The sequence below is a fragment of the Protopterus annectens genome, chromosome 1.part1 (genome assembly GCF_019279795.1).
Source record: "Protopterus annectens isolate FY-2018-M chromosome 1.part1, PAN1.0, whole genome shotgun sequence".
NCBI classification, from domain to species: domain Eukaryota; kingdom Metazoa; phylum Chordata; order Ceratodontiformes; family Protopteridae; genus Protopterus; species Protopterus annectens.
In genome coordinates this window covers 111,753,979-111,770,913 of record NC_056726.1, presented here as the reverse complement: position 1 = coordinate 111,770,913, position 16,935 = coordinate 111,753,979, and the positions used below count along the sequence as shown (strand labels likewise).

Genomic DNA, 16,935 nt, shown 5'->3' with positions numbered 1-16,935 from the left:
ACCAAATACAATATTTGCAGGATACCTACTGGCCAGTCCTCTTAAGCATCACACTTGCTTTCTGAGTCCTAGTGAAAAAAAAAAAAAAACCTGCTCTAGACTTGGAAAAGGTTGGCAGGTGGTATTGCCTAATGAGGATATGCAGAGAAGACCAGGTGGCAGCCTCCAAGATGTCCTTAGTGGGAACCCCTTAAAGAAAGCTGTAAAAGTAGCTGCGTCCCTAGTAAAGTGTGGCCTAATCAAAAAAAACAGTTGTGTACACTTACCATAAATGTAGATGTTCGAGTGCATTCACTGTTGCACTCATTACATTCGGGGTAATCTACTGGCAGGTTGCCCTCAGTCGGCATGATTAACAAAGTCTTGGGTCCTGCATCAGTTGCTGTCCCTTCTTCCATGACGTCAGGGGTATAAAACATGCAGCCGACACCATTACATCAGCTATTCTTGCCCCAGATGTCAGGTGCCCCCCAAATGGGGAGCAAAAAAATTTTTTTTATACATTATATATATATATATATATATATATATAATTTAAAACACATAAAAATATACCTCCAAACAAAACCAAATACACCAAAAAGGCTTTTAAGCATAGTAAAAGAAAGTAGAGGCATAGTAAGAGAAAAACAGGGGGCTGGAGGGTGGGTAACCAGGACTGGAACAGTGAATACACTCGAACATCTACATTTATGGTAAGTGTACACAACTGTACTACGTTCTTCGTGTTTCACTGTTGCAGTCATTACATTTGGGTAGATTTCCAAAGCTAAGGTTGGGAGGATGGATTTATACAGTATTAGGAGCAGCTATAAGGCCCTGCAGGACAGCAGTGACAAAGCCAGCTCTGGATTTAGAGAAGAGAGGTAAATGGTAATGTTTGGTGAACGTATAAACTGAGCTCCAGGTAGCAGCTTCTAGAATGTCTCTGGTAGGAACCCCTCTGAAAAAGGTTGCAGAAGTAGATGCAGCCTTGGTGGAATGAGATCTGATCCCCTTGGGGATAGGTTTACCATGGTGCATATAGCAGAAACAAATACAATGGCTTATCGATTTGGAAATAGTCTGCTTTGAAATAGCATTTCACTCTGCCCCTGCAGCAAATGCCGCCAACAGTTATTCAGATTTTCTTAGAGATTTTGTCCTGTTTAAATAAAATCTAAGTTGTCTGTGTACATCCAATGAATGCAGAATCCACTCACCCTTGTTCTGTGGATTGGGAAAGAAAGTTGGCAGATGAATGGTCTGATTAAGAGCCACACTGGATACCACCTTAGGCATGAAAGATGGACTGGCCCTGAGAGACACCCTGTCCGCATGAAAAATAATGAAAGGCTCCACTGCCGTAAGAGCCTGTAATTAAGAAATCCTTCTAGCTGAAGTTTGAGTTTTTCCAAAACAAAATTGAGGTCCCGTGCAGGGGTTGGCGCTCTCCTGGGAGGTCTTACGTTTTTGGCCCCTCTAAGATACTGCTTTAGCAGAGGATGAGAGAAGAGGGGAAGTTCTGTGTTGTAATGAGCTGAAATGGCAGAGGCATGGATTTGTATGGAAGAAAAAGATACGCCCTTGTGAAGCATCTCAGTTAAGTATTGCAGAATCTGAGAAATACTGGGCATTGCTGTGCTTATTCCTTGTGCTTGGTTCCAGGCACAGAATCTTTTCCATTTGTCAGCATAGGATTTTTTAGTACTAGGCCTTCTAGCCTCCAAAATGACATCCATCACAAGTTTGCTGAGGGATACCAAGGGTGAAATTAGATGATTAGCCATGTTGCAAGATTCAAAGTTTGGAGCTGAGTGTGCAGAATTTGGTAGTTCTGCTGAGACAGTAGGTAAGGTGCCTGAGGCAGGTGCCACGGAGGAAGGTGCGACACATTGCGCAGGAGTGGGTACCAGTGTTGGCGAGGTCAGTCTGGAGCAATCAGAATAATTTTTGGTTTGTCCTGTCTGACTTTAGTAGAACTTTGGAGCGCAGGGGCAGAGGGGGAAAAGCATAGACCGATAGTTTTTTCCAGCTGAATGATAGAGCATCCACTTTCCAAGCTTTTTTGTGATGAATTCTTGTGCAGAATTTGTCCAACTGATAGTTCCGGGGTGAGGCAAAAAGATCTATGTCTGGTTTCCCCCATTTGCGTGTCAACATGTTGAACATTTGTGGTTCCAGTTTCCATTCGTGTGGGTCCATAAGATTTCTGCTTAGTTCATCTGCCAGAGTATTTAGCTTTCCTGGCAGGAATTGAGCTTGTAGTTGTATTTGGTAGGTCAAGGCCATGTTCCACAATGCCATGGCTAGTCTGCAAAGGGGGTAGGAATGTGTACCTCCTGCTTGTTTATGTACCACATAACTGTGGTGTTGTCTGTCTTTATCATTAATTGTCCTGGATGAAGGTAGTCCTTGAAGGGTGTCAGTGCATTCTGTACAGCTAGTATCGCTTTATGATTGATATGAAGGTGCATTTGATTTGGGCTCCATTTGCCCTGAATGCACTTTCCCTGCCAGATGAGCCCCCACAAGCAGAGTCAGATGCGTCTGCAGTTAGGGTTTGGGCGGCAGGGGGTGGAGTGAATGGCAGTCCCTTGTTTTGGTGGCAGGCCTCTGCCCACCATAGGAACTCTAGTTGCAGGCAAGGTATGATAGGAATCAGTGTTCCCAGGCTGTGACAATGTTGACTCCATAAACTTTTTAAGTACCACTGAAGTTTCCCCATATGCAGTCTTGCATATGGAATTAGAAGAATGCAGGAGGTCATGAACCCCAAGGCTTGCAGAACTTGTCTTGCAGATAGCAGGGTTTTTGTGGCCACCTGTTTGAAGTAAGTCACCAATTGAATTTGCTTTTCTGGCGTGAGGTAAGTCATCTGGGCTGTTGTATTCAAGCCTTCCCCAGGAATGTAATTTTTTTGAGAGGGTACCAGTTGTGATTTATTTTTGTTTATGGTGTACCCTAGACAAGTTAGAACCCTTTTTTACAAATGCCAGCTACTTCAGAAGAATGTCCTTGTTTTCTGCCTGAATTAGACAATCATCCAGGTATGGATATATTTGAATATTTATTTGCCTGCAGAATGCAATTACTGGAGCCAGGGACTTTGTGAAGACCCTGGGTGCAGTAGATAAGCCAAAGGGCAGTGCAGACAACTGGTAAAGCAAGTAGCTGGCTTTGAAGCGGAGGTATCTTCTGCAAGATTCCCTGATTGGGACATGCAGGTAAGCCTCTTTTAAGTCTAGAGTTACCAACTAGGCATCTTTGCCTAGCATAGGTAGTAACTGTTGAAGAGCCAGCATTTTGAATTTTGGAATGTCCAGAAATCTGTTTACAGTGGATAAAGTCCAGAATGGGACGCCATGATTTGTCTTTTCTGGGTACCAGGAAAAGTCTTGAATAGAAAACCTTGTCCCTTTTCCTCTTCTGGTACTGGTTGAATAACCTCCATGTTCATGAGGGACAGAACTTGTTTCTGGGCCTCTGCCCACTGATTTGGGGGAAGGTCTGGCCATCCGTTTGGGATTGGCAACGTGTGGAAATGAAATCTGTATCCCTGGAATACTATATTTAAAACCCATTTGTCCTGGGTAATAAGTTGCCAGTTTCGTGCATGAAGTGCCAGTTTCCCCCCCAAAGGGGTGGCTAAAAGGTAAGTGCTTGGTGGTTGTAGAGGGAAGTCATTGAGACTGTTTACCATAGGGAGGTGCCTTGTTATTTCCAGATTTGGAGGTGGAGGCACCCCATTGTTTTGTTCTAAAAGTTCCTTGTGACTGAAACCTGGAGCCTTTGGAATGTCTGGATTTGACTTGAGCGGCTCTCGAAGGGACTGGAAAGGATCAGTTCTTAGTAGGCCAGTGCCTACTAAATCTTGGAGATTGCACTTGTAAGAAATCTTTCACAGTTTGCACAGATTTAGCTTTATCTTCCATCTTTTTTAACACTTCTTCAGCCTTATTACCAAAGAGACGGTCCTGTTGTAAAGGAGCATCCAACAATTTTGCTTTAACATGGTCAGGCAGAGTTTGCTCTTTGAGCCAAGCATGCCTTCTTAGCACAGATCCAGTTACAGCAGCCCTGCAAGAGGCCTCCAATGAATCAAAACCACATTGCAAACTATGTTTTCCAACTTGTTCAGCTGAATGTAATAAATCCTGTAAATCTTTATTTTCCACACAGTCAGAAATTAACATCATTTTCTGTTTAAGTAGTCCCATGATATGCTGTTGATATTTAAGCATATGAAATTGACAGTTTAAAGCCCTGATTGCCAAGGTTGCAAAAGTGTAAACCTTCTTACCCAATCTATCCAGTGCCCTGGAATCTCTATCAGAAGGGGTAGGATTTTTAGCAGTAGAGGCCTTAATGCCATTGGGACCCTGAGAAATGGTTTCTGGATCAGCAATAGGATTTTTGAAAAGGAATTTGTGGGAGTCAGGAACCCTGTAGTATCTGTATGGCTTACAAGGAGCCGGAGGCAGAGAATCAGGAGCCATAATAGATTCTGAAAAAACATCATCAACAATGTCTAGAATAGGAGGTATAGCCAAAGGCCTATGCTGAGGAAGAAGAAGAAAATCCCTAAGTCTCTTTTTAGATTCAGAGAAATCCTGACTTCCCCAGTGGAAATGTTCCCTTAAGGTATGTAAAGTTTCCCCAAAAGAAAAATCCTCAGGGGGAGAAGCAGAAGGAATGGAATCTTCTGCATCAGAGTCCTCATAAGTAGGAATAGACAAAACTTGTTCATTAGAAGAGTCAGAAGAAATAGAATCCTGTTCAGAAGATTCATAATTAATGTCTTGCCTAGGCCTCTTAGAAGGAGGGGGTTGGCTACCCCTGATCAGAGTACTTAAATCTTCAGCCATTTTGATCATTTGTTTTTTAGGCACAGGGGCTTGCACATGTGGCCCAGGCGTCATTTTTTTAGACATAGATTTAGATTTTGGCCTTAGCTTTGAAGATGGCATCGGTCTAATATACAAATCTGTAGGCCTGAAAACACCCTCAGAAGCCAGTGCCTGCACAGCGGCTCCGAACCCATCTAAGGTAGAGACATCCGCGGGTTCCATAACTGAAGCATCTCGTGGCATACCGGACTCTGAATGGGTCTCAGTAGAGGCCTGCGAATCAGAAGTAGGGGTTATCAGAGGCTGCAAAAGCTCCTCACTGAGTACTGGCAAACTGGCGAATGGCTTAGGAGAAGCGTTGTCAGTTTTGGACCTCGATGGACTGTCAATGTCTTTTTCTTTGCGTTTTTTTTTTTTTTAGATATTCCAGTAGTCGGATTGCTAACCCATGACATTTCTGCATAATTAAATCTTGAGCCAAAATATTTAGAAGCAACAATATACCGACGTTTAATCATGTGTTGATTAAATTTAGCAGAAAACCGACAAGCAAGGTATGTTGTGGTCAGGGCCTAGGCAAGGAATACAGTACAAATGAAAATCATTATGAGGTATTTGCTTCCCACTAGTAATGTAATTATTAACTTTTACTGACATCGGTAAGGAGCAAGAAAAAGTTTCCCCAACGGGGTACTTAGCTTTTAGTTGAAGACTTCGGTTCTGAAACTCTAAAACGAAAATTTCAGGAGTCGGCCGACCGGCACTTGCGAACTGCTTCTGCTTCGGGCACCGCGCGGCAAGAAAGACGGATGTAATGGTGTCGGCTGCATGTTTTATACCCCTGACAACTTGACGTCACGGAAGAAGGGACAGCAACCGACACAGGACCCAAGACTGCTAATCAGGCCGACTGAGGGCAACCTGCCAGCAGATTACCCCGAATGTAATGACTGCAACAGTGAAACACGAAGAACATCAGGGGGCTTTTTACCATGATGGCTGTAACAAAAACAGATGCAGTGGGAAATCCACTTGGAGATGGTCTGTTTAGAAACTGGTTTTCCTTCCGAGCCAGAGGCAAAAGTAATAAACAGCTGGTCTGTTTTGCTCAGATTTTGTCCTGTACAGGTAGAATAACAGCATCCTTTGCACATCCAGTTAGTGCATTAATCTTGATTGGCCTGAATCAGAGACACATTAGTAACCACCTTAGCCATGAAGGAAGCATTAGTTTGGAGGGAAACCCTGTCTTTATGGAAGATAATTAAAAGCTCCACTGCCATAAGGGCCTACAACTCTGAGACCCTCCTGGCCAAAGTTGATAGCCAGTATCAAGGATGTTTTCCAGGTAAGAAACTTTAAGGTGGTATTGGCTGCAGGCTCGAAAAGAGGCAAGGTTAGTTTTTCTAGGACAAAGATGAGGTCCCAAGGAGGTGTGGGTTTCCTCCTGGGGGGGGGGGGGTCTAATGTGAATAACTCCCTTAAAAAATTGCTTCAGAAAGGGGTGAGAATAAATCAGAGGATGACTAGGGATGATGGCTGAGGCATACATCTTGAAAGGCCTTTTTTCTTTAGGTTGGCCAGGTACTCCAGAATGTTAGTAATGTTAGCAGAATTTGGCTGAAGGTGGTGCTTCTGGCATCAGAGAATCTTTTCCATTTGGCTGCACAATATTTTCTGGTGCTAGGCCTTCTAGACTATTTTAAAATGTTTTGCACCTGTTGACTCAAGTTGGAGGTGCAGTAGGGCGCTGTGGCATAAACCAGGCTGAGAGTCTGAAGACTGAGATGCACAATATTCCCCTTGTTTTGGGTGAGGAGGTCCACCCTCTGTGGCAACATCAAAGGCTTTTGACTGGTGAGCTCAAGAAAGAGGGTAAACCAGTGCTGCCTGGGCCAGTCCAGCGCTATCAGTATGGCCTTTGGGCCCTCCTCCCTGATCTTCAAAGCACTAGAAGCAACAGGGGGTAATGGGGGGGGGGGGCATAAATGAAGAGGTATGTCCCAGGGAAGAAGAAGGCATCTGTTCTCCGTGCAGATGCCTGCCTTGTACTCCTGCAGAACTTATTCAGGTGAATCACTGCAACCTCATGTGCAGCTTGGCTACAGGTAGCACGAGGACACAGGATGCCATGTACCCCACAGCTCTGAGGAATTCTCTGGCAGTGATGCCCAGACTTCCTACAGATACAGGGAAATAACTTTTTAAATGGGTGACCTTGTCCAGGGGGAGGAAGACCCTCTGAAGCAATGAGTCCAGGAGTGCTTCCAGGAAGACTATCTGTTTCGATGGGACCAAGCTGGATTTCTTGAGGTTTAGAGTGAGCCCCAGAGAAGTCAGGAGGTCCTGTGTGAATTTCAGATCTTTCCCTGGTGATCTTTGGAATCTCTGCAGCTTGTATTAGTTTATTGTCCAGATAAGGGTACATCTGGATCCCCTCGGTTCTGCAAAAAGCTATGACTGGTGCCAAGCACTTCGTGAAAACCCTTGGAGCACCAGACAATCCAAAGGGCAGTACTGAAAACTGACAGTGACAGGAGCTTGCTCTGAAGCAAGAAAGCTTATGTGTGATTTTTGAATAAGAATGTGTAAGTAGGTGTCCTTTAGGTCTATCAAGACCATGAAGGCCTGAGGAGTTATCATGGGCAGTGATTTTTGAAGTGCCAGCATCTTGAACTTTGGTAACCTGAGGAATTGGTTAAGTTGGACAAGTCCAAAATGGAGTGCCAAGATCCTTTTTTTCATGGGGCTAGGAACAACCTTGAGTAAAAGCCTTTTCCTTTTTGTTCCTCTGGTACTGGCTCCACTGCTCCCTGTGAACACAGAATCTGTATCTGTTCGAGAGCCTGAGTTTTTTGATTTGGGAGTACATCTGGGTAACCTAAGTATATTAATGGCTCTTTGAAAGTGAGTTTGTAAAACCATTTGCAATAATGTTCAGAACACACTGATCTGAAGTAGTGTGGGTCCAGTCTTGTAGGCAATGAGACAGTGTTCCTCCTAGTTTGGGGAAGGTGGTGGGAGGGTGGAACGGTGGGAGAGAGTCATAATTGCTCTCTGGCTGGGGGTTGTGACCTAGAACTCCCTTGCCTGGGTGTCTCAGAGGTCCATTGCCTTGATCTCTGTTGTTGATGCCTTTGGTTGGAAGCTCTGTCCCTTTGAGGCCTTCTCTGTTTACTCCAAGGCTGGGTAGGAAAGCATCAAAGCTTTGCAGGAAAGTTCCTGCTGAACTTAGGTGGTTGTACTGGCAGGAAATCCTTAACTGTTTGCATGGACTTTGCCTCGTCTTCCATCGTTTTGAGGACTGCTTCAGCTTTTGGTCCAAAAAGTCTGTCTTTGTCAAGGGCAGCATCCAAAAGGTTAGCCTTCACATGGTGAGGAAGAGGCTGCTCTCTAAGCCAGGCATGTCTCCTAATCACTGAACTAGTGACAGCTGCCTTGCAAGATGCCTCCAAGGGGTCATAGCAACAATGCAGACAGAATGTTTAGCTACCCGGAAACTAGAGTGACACAAGTCCAAAAGTTGCTTAGAAAGGTTTTTATCCCCCATGGTTGAATTTTTTGCGTGAGTTGATTCAGGATGGTTTGCTGATATTTGATCATATGGAATTGACAGATGAGGGCCCACACAGACAGAGTGGCGGTGGTGTATATCTTTTTTTCCGAACCTGTCCAGGGTCCTACTCTCCTTGTCCGTGGGCAGGGGATTCTTGAAGGCACTGACCCTGACTCCTTTAAGGCCCTGGAGTAACAACTTATGGGTCAGCTAAAGGATTCCTAACAGATATTTATAGGGGTCTTGAACCATGTTGAATCTCTGTCTGGTTTCATAGGGGCAGGAGGAAGTGAGTCAGGATTAATGGAGGAATCCTGGAAAACATCCTCTACCACTTCCAGAATGGGAGGGATAGCTAAAGGTTTGTGTTCAGGGAGGTCCAGGAACTCCCTAACTCTCTTCTTGGCTTGGGGGTAAATCTTGTGCTTCCCATTGAAAATGCTGTCTCATAGCATGAAGACTCTTCTCAAAAGTTCGATCCTTTGGAGATGAAGCTGAGGAAAGGTTCTTCTCAGAATCTGATTCCTCAAAGGATATGTAAGAGGGTCCTTCCTCAGAGCCAGATTTGTCCAAGTCCGAATCCTCCTCAGATAGGAAGGGTTCTGGGTCAACATCAGTATAGACATTCCTTTGGTAGCTTCCCCCCTGTGTTCTGTCTAGCCCTTAAAATGTTAATCAAGTCCTCTGTCAGCTTAATCAAACCCTGTTGGGATACTGGGAGCCTGTAGGTCTAGGTGAAGGCCCTGCCACACTGTCTTTCTTTGGGGCGGGTTTGGCCTTAGGTCCAGGTGCATCCGACACCCTGGTGCCTGACTCTCTGGGCTGGAAATACACCGGTGTGGGCCTAGGCCTTGAAGTGTCACCAGTTTGCAAGCGCACATCGGAAGTCATGGCCTGCAGAGAAACCTCAGGCCCAATGAATGAGATGAAGATATTAGCAGGGGAAGTTGAAGGAACCGAATGCACGTCGAGCTCCAAATGGGTCTCAACAGAGGCCTGCATCGCAGTTTCAAATATCGAAGGGAGCTGTGAAAGTGCCTCACTTTCTTCAACAATTACCAGTCTAGCAGGAGAGTTAGCTGGGTGGTAACTGTCTGATGACTTTGGCTCATACTTCTCTTTTTTGCGCTTATGCAGCTTAAGATCAGGATGACCGGTGGACACCAATGGACACAGCTGAACTGATTCTGGTCTTAGAAAATGAGCTAAGAATTCGGCTCTATACCTAATAATTCTAGCGTTAAACCTAGCACAAAAACAACAATTAGGGATGTCGTGGTCTGGGCCTAAGCAAGTAACACACAGAGTATGGAAGTCTCTGTGTGGGATTCATTTACCACAGCAGAGACAATTATTTACTTTATCTGACATGAGCTAAGTGAGAAAAAAAAAAAAAAAAAGAGAGAGTTCCCCCAACAGCTTACTTATCTCTCCGGCGACAATGTCTCTCTGGTGCAGACCAACTAACGCACTTGTATACTGTTTCAGGCTCTGATGGGAAGAAAAGACTGAAGTGATAACACAGGCCAGCTTCCTTTATACCAGTGTACTGACGCTGGTAAGGGTGTTTGCCAGCCTGGGAGGTGAAAAAAGTTTTCTCTGGTAGTTAGGCTGTTCAAGGGCCTTCACAGCAGGAAATCTCAGCAGTCAGGACAGCAACAGTGAAATATCTATTACTGTGATATTCTGAAGGATCCTTTGTTGAGAGAGTGTTGCTTAGGAAAGAATAGAAGTTTGTTCTTCTTGGGACTGAGCAATAACTGGTTGTTGGAAAGCCAGGTTTTTATGGAGTTAAAGGTGTTTTGTCTCGGTGTTAGTTTTAAGGGAAATCCAGTCCTTGTGAAAAAACAGATATGGAAATTTTGATAAAAAGGCTTGTAATTCCAAGCTTCATCTGGTTGATGTTACTGTGACTAGAAATGTAGTTTACCGGATAGAAATTTTAAGTCCACCTTATTAGTGGGCTCAAAGGGAGGCTGTATCAGGGCTTAAATAAGTGAATGGGAATATCCTATGGAGGTGCTGGGTCCTTAATGGGAGGCCTTAATACAAATGTACCCTTAAGGACTGCTTTTGAGATCTTAATGGATGCAAATGATATAACATTAACACCAACATGGAAACTGGAAATAGCTGGCAATTGAATCTTGATAGTTGCATAACTGAAGCCTTCATCAAACAGCTCAGACAGAAATTCAAGAGGTTGCTGAAAAAGGGCTTAGCCCCTTGGAAAGGGCCAAACTGAAAATCTCTTCCATTCGATGTGATAAATTTCCTAGTAGATGGTTTCAGGAAAGAAGACAGAATGTTGGCCACTGCAGGAGGAAGCCTGGCGTCTCTGGCCAAGGTTAAAATTGGAGGTACCATGCGGTTAAATTCACTGACTTATGACCTGGAGGAGGCAGTCCAGAGGGATGGGACAGGAGAGCTGGATATTGATCCAGTATCCATGGAGGATGTCGGACAATATGTGATCGGCTTTCTTTGGAATGCGATCCATCACATCGGAGTCCTTCCACTCCTGTTAAGCCATTATAAGGGGGGTCAATGGGTGGCACTACCCAGGAGGAAGTTGGTCTGGAACAAAAAGCCTCTAAGTATACTGACTCATCCAGAGAAGGGTCTTGGTATGCTCAACCCCCTTTCTGTTTCATCAACTTAGGTTATGACATTTCATAGGTTAATACTAGGCCATCCGCCTCTGTGGGCCATTTTAAGCTTAGCCAACTACCCCATCTGAGAATCAAACTCTGCACCTTATGTCTGTACGGTAAATACCTTAACCATTATACCAATAAACATCAAGAATGTCTTCAAAGCAGACCATCTAGAATGTCTCCAGGGCAGACATCTTCAGAGAGGGAGTGAGGGGAGCTCTCTCCTTCCTTTAAGTCAGTATTTTTTGTGAAAAACTATGGGTGACGAGTCTAGATGTTTCTATTTCCAAGTCAGTTTTCTGGGAACACTGAGTGTTTAGCAGAAGGATCAGAATTAGACAGGGAACTGGCAAAGCAGATTTTCTCAGAAGCTCTTGGTGCTGAAAGTCTCTGTACAACAAGATGACTGGATGTAGAGGAGAGACAGCAGACTGCAGGTGGGGTTTGGGTGGAATCTAAATAGTAATAGCTGCCTTGTCTTTTGGAAGACGCCAAAACCATTTCAAAAGCCAAGGTTGCTATCTGCCCCGAAGATTCTGTCCTCTATGAAGAAAAGGAAATCTCAGTGCCAACAAGCCTTGGTTCTGAACTATCTAAAGCAGAGGTCCACAGGGGAAGAGATGGCTCTGAGAACCTCCCCTGAAGCTCGGCTACGATTCTCATCTCAATCTGATTGCATCAGCATCAAGAGAGACTGGGATACAATCAGGGTTGAAGATGCCAGGAGCTCTGGACTGACAAAGAAACTAAGGTTCCAAATGGTTCTAATGACCCCAAAAGCCAAAAGGTGGACTAGTACGGATTCTTGCATGGGGGTGTTAAGATGGCCAGGAGCTGGCACCTTCTCAGGGGACCGTGCTGGGATAACCCCAAGTTGTATCTGCATCTTTAAAAATGTCATCAACCTGTTGACATCCATCTCTGTAAGTCTTTTAGATGACTGAGAGGATGATGCTACTGAGGAAAGTCAAGAGTGTTTCTCTTCTTGAAGTATGGGTAAATGAAGTCTTGAAGTCACCTGTTCTGTGCTCTAGGAGGAGTATGGGACCGAGGGGCTGCTTGTTCCATCCCTCTTATAATTTTAGGGTTGGAACCAACACTCGTGGTCAGTTTAGGTGATTTCTCTCTCTTTTTTTTTTTTTTGAAGCTTTCGATGGAGATTTGCTTCTTTCCTTTTAATTCTCCTTGTCATGGGATTTTGTTTTAGCTTTATTCTTCTCTTTGCTGGAGGAAGCAGATGGAGAAGGTGATGGGGTGGCTCCTGCCTGAGCTGGAAGGAGTCCCTTAAGAACTAATTTAACCTGCACTGTTTGAAGAGGCCTGGCACTGAAGGCCGCACCACACCGGCAGTCCATGTCTAGGTGAGTTACACCAAGCCAATAGTCACACGTTGTATGTGGATCTTGAGGGGGCAACTTGTGACGCACTCTGAGCATTGTTTGAAGCCTGACGCTTCTGACCTGTTAAGCTGAGAAAGAATAAAATATCACTAGAAAAATACAGCACATGCTAAAACTGTCTATAATAACCAGAAAAGCTGTAATAAAGGTTTAACACCACTAAAGAAGTCTACAGTATAACAGGAGAAACTAACTACTATTTTATATATGCAGATAGAAGAAACATTTTTTCAGAATAAAATATCGAGTGAAATTTAAGGAAACTCTCACGGCAGGAGAGAAGTATAACTCTTGAAAACCGTCATGAAACCGCAGAGAGTTCTCAGTACATCTGAACAGTTCAAGTGGCAAATGAGATCATAGTATCTGTAGTTTAACCTAGGGTATTACGTGTATGGGAGGAGTCACAGCTCTGGAAACAATAAGCTCAAAATCTGTGTCGAGGACGGATCCCGTTGGATCAGATAACCCACATGTCTGAACAGACGAAAACAGACAACACTGGAGCCAGAACATTCACTTTGCCCATGACGTGCACTACTGAGATCAAAGGCCCTTGTCTACGACCCACTACATAAGGGGCATCTCCTCTTTACATAGCAAGAATGAGTGAATGTCTACCTTATTCTTTTATGGGCCGAACAACAAACTGGTCTGCAAAACTGATTCAGGACAGAACCTGGAAGTGCTCCTTTCAGTGCTTTCATGTTTAGAATGCTCAAACAAAGCTCTAACTAACTAGCTAATGCGCAGCTCACTAAAGAGGCTGACGCTGAAGCACTGAGAGATCAAGATATGCTTCCGTCTCCAAAGAAACACTGGTTGCCAAGACTTGTGATGAATTCAGCAGCAGAAAACAGGAATCCATTTCCAAATTACTGGGGCTCTCCACCCCTAGAGAGCCAAAAGATAAGGGGTCTGAGCCTAGACTTACAAACAAATGAGGGGTCTTCAGACAGACATTTAACAGTTTGGTGCAACAGCTGCATCTGTAATCACAGAAAAGACAATGTGAAAACTGTGGCAGACTTAAGACTAAAAAAAGTCGGGGCAGTTTAAGCTTTAACCTATTACTGAACTCTTGCATGGGATGGACGCCAGTTTCTTGATCTCCCATGCCTTTCCAATGGTCAGGAATAACTGGAATACAGTCCAGCTTAGCACAAATGGAAGCACCTTCTAAGAAGGGGGTGAAACAAAACTTCAGTCAGTTTAAGGTACTGCACAAGGACTGCAACTATTAAGAATCATTCAATCCAGGGGATACTACCAGGAAGCCACCTGTAGCCAGTTCTAAAGATAAAGGAATAAATGGGAGTTATTTTATCCCCAAAGAACCCAGGGTGCATAACAGACCAAATCACAGCACCCTGATATTAAAATGGTGCCTAGCAAAATCAAACCTAAAGGAAACTCCTGAGGGGAACTATATATGCAAAAGGTATCAATCACACGCAACAATGCTATCCAACTACTCCTGAAACAATAGAAGCATGACCTCCTGGAAAAATTACAATATGGATTTTTTTTCTTTTCATCTTATCAGCTGATTTATGAGAAGATCCACCTGGGTGAGGGCAAATCATTCATTCTATCAATTACAGTGAAGCACCATTTTTTACTGGGAACTACCACATTTAGGGTCATGTGAATAATTCCTCTGGACACTGTGATCTTATATGCTTCTTTTGACATTGTGATGTGATGCGCCAACTATAAATGTACTCCTACATCTGAGCCAGTGAGCTTGCCTCAACGGCATTGAATGAACACACTTCCTGTGAAAAAAGAAATGAAACCTACACTGCAAACAAATGACACAAATGCATATAGCTTCTCAACTTACAATGTACTAAAACAGCTGAGGATGAATGGTGGAGCCATTTAAGCACAAAGGGATTGGTGGAATATGAGGGACCCAGCACGCAGGAAATGGGTTCTTTTTTTATGCCAACTCACTCAGATTAAGGACATGTCTGTTACAGCTAACAGTGTGGACTTTCATTGGTGGGTAATTAACTAGGATGAATCCAAAGCAATTACTCTAGCCAGCTGGACCACAGGACACCAAAAAGATCAAAAGGCTAAATCCTGAAGTACATGCTTACCAAAGGAGGCCAAAACACTACAAAAATGGTCATCACAAATGTAGACAGTGTTGAAGCAAACACTAGAAGAAGCCAAGCCACCTAGTGCAGTGGCAACAGTGCCAGCATTTTCAGATGGTCAGCAGGATTACAAAGAAAATGCACTGGGAAGTACACTTAATGACTGCCAGTGCTTTCCTCCCTGAACGTAAGAGTATTCCAATGGTTTGGCCTTCAAGACTCTGGCAGCTTGCTTTATTTAAAACCCAAGCTGTCAGTGAACACTCAAGGAGGAAAAAAAGAAGTTATGTCTTATCACAACGTTCCATCTATGTTGTTCATCTTCTTTCATTCATCACTGATGGGTTTGGTTCCAAGCCCTCGGAACAGAGTCGGCCTATTACCAAGCTCACGCCAGCCAAAAAAACTCTCGAGCTAAGTCTCTACCCAGAATGCCCTTCTCCCTGTTACCTCAGATCGAGTTTGCTAAGAAAAGGAAGTAAAGCCAAGGCCACTTCTGCACAAGTACCCTAGGGCACCACTTAGACCCAAAGTATCCCCCAGGAGGGTGGGAAGTGATGAATAAAAGAAGATGAATAACACAGATGGAATGTTATGGTAAGACATAACTTCTTTATCTGATGTTGTTAATTGTCTTTCCATTCATCACTGATGGGACAGAATCCCAAGCTACCTTGAGGTCCACGGGTGGCCCTTATGGAAGAATATTCCTGAGTATCATTGAGCCGAAGACAGCTTTCCCTCTGGAGACCAGGTCCAATTTGTAATGATTGATAAAGGTATGAGGCTTAGCCCAAGTAGCTGCTGCGCAGATGTCATCCACAGAGGCCCTGGAGTGGAACGCTATAGAAGTTGCCATAGATCTAGTGGAATGGGCTTTGACTTTTGGCATGGCTTCATTATGGAGGGAACAGGTGAAATGCATGCAGTCCCTTAGCCACCTTGATAATGTAACTTTGGAAACAGCCTCTCCCATGTTGGGCCCCAAAAAGGAAATGAAAAGCTGATCAGATTTACGGTCAGGTTTGGTCCTGTCTAGTTAAAATCTCAATTGTCTATGTACGTCTAAAGAGTGAAGGCAATACTCCCCTCTATTGGTAAAGTTCAGGAAAAACACTGGTAGATCAATGGACTGGTTAATAAAGAATTCAGAAACAACTTTGGAAAGAAAGGATGGGTTTGTCTGAAGTGAGACACTGTCTTTATGAAAGACCAGATATGGCCTCTTGATACACAATGCCTGCAGTTCCGAGACTCTTCTGGCATAGGTAATGGCTACCAGAAACAAAGACTTCCAAGACCAAAACTTTAGGTCACACACAGCAGCAGGCTCAAAGGGTTTTTCAGTCAAAGACTGGAGGACTAAAGTGATGTTTCATGGTTCCACGGATTGTCTGAGAGGAGGCCTGAGATGAGAGGTCCCCTTGAGGAAAGCCTTGCAGATAGATTGCCAGGCAGCTTGGTGCAGAGAGAAATGACCTCTGACTGCTTCCAGAGGTAAGCAATCGGGCCACCCCTCAGGAGCACTGATAATGCTGTCCAGAGGAGGAGTCCCTGAAGCCTTGATTGCGAGGACCCCCTCTGCCCCTACAGGAGTGTCTTCCGGAATTGTTACCCCTCTGCCTCTGGGAGTATCATCAGCACGGAAGGGACCCTGAGATTTCTTATGCCACATTTTCCCACTCCTCTGATTCCTGGAGAAGGTAACATAGGCCTATGGCAGACAGGGTTTGTCCATCTTGTTTGCACCTGGCTAGCGTGTCCTTCACTTTGGAACCAAAAAGAGACGAAGCTTCAATGGGAGCATTCAGAAAGGAAGACTTGAAGGGATCCACGTGGTCACAAATGTGCATCCAGACATGACACCTCATAATGCCTAAACCCGCTGCTCTAGCAGCCCCTTCGGTCGGTCACATGTGAGATTGTAGGACATAATTATATCCCCCATTTTTTTTATAGAACCCTATCGGTCACATGTGAGATCAACCTAATGGACGAGTTGGATATTGATTCCAGGGTTGCGAGCTAAGAGGCCACTTTGCCCCTGACCTTGTCAGACAACTGTCCTGCGAGCATCCCAGAGAGTTTGGCGATCACGTCCCTCTGGAGCCTCGTAAAATGTGCCAAATAATTCAGGGATCGTATAGCAAAAGTCCGTGATGCAAAAACACACTTCCCAAGTCTGTCCACTGCCTAGGACTCTCTGCTGGGCAGGTGGACAGCGGGACTTTCCTCAACCAAGTCCTTTTTCGTGGCCACCGCCACCACTGTAGCATCAACTGGTAACTCTTTGGACCAGTGAGGGTTCTCCTCGAGAGGGGAAAGACTTTTGTCTGGTCTCCGAGGGATCACCTCAATGGAATCAGGATTCTTCCACTTGCGGTG

At 44.5% G+C, this 16,935-nt stretch overlaps 1 protein-coding gene across 1 annotated transcript in view; it reads left to right on the top strand.

The window, feature by feature from the left end:
* Positions 1-16,935, top strand: part of LOC122814218 (pleckstrin homology domain interacting protein) — a 2,625,611-nt gene that overhangs the window by 332,799 nt on the left and 2,275,877 nt on the right.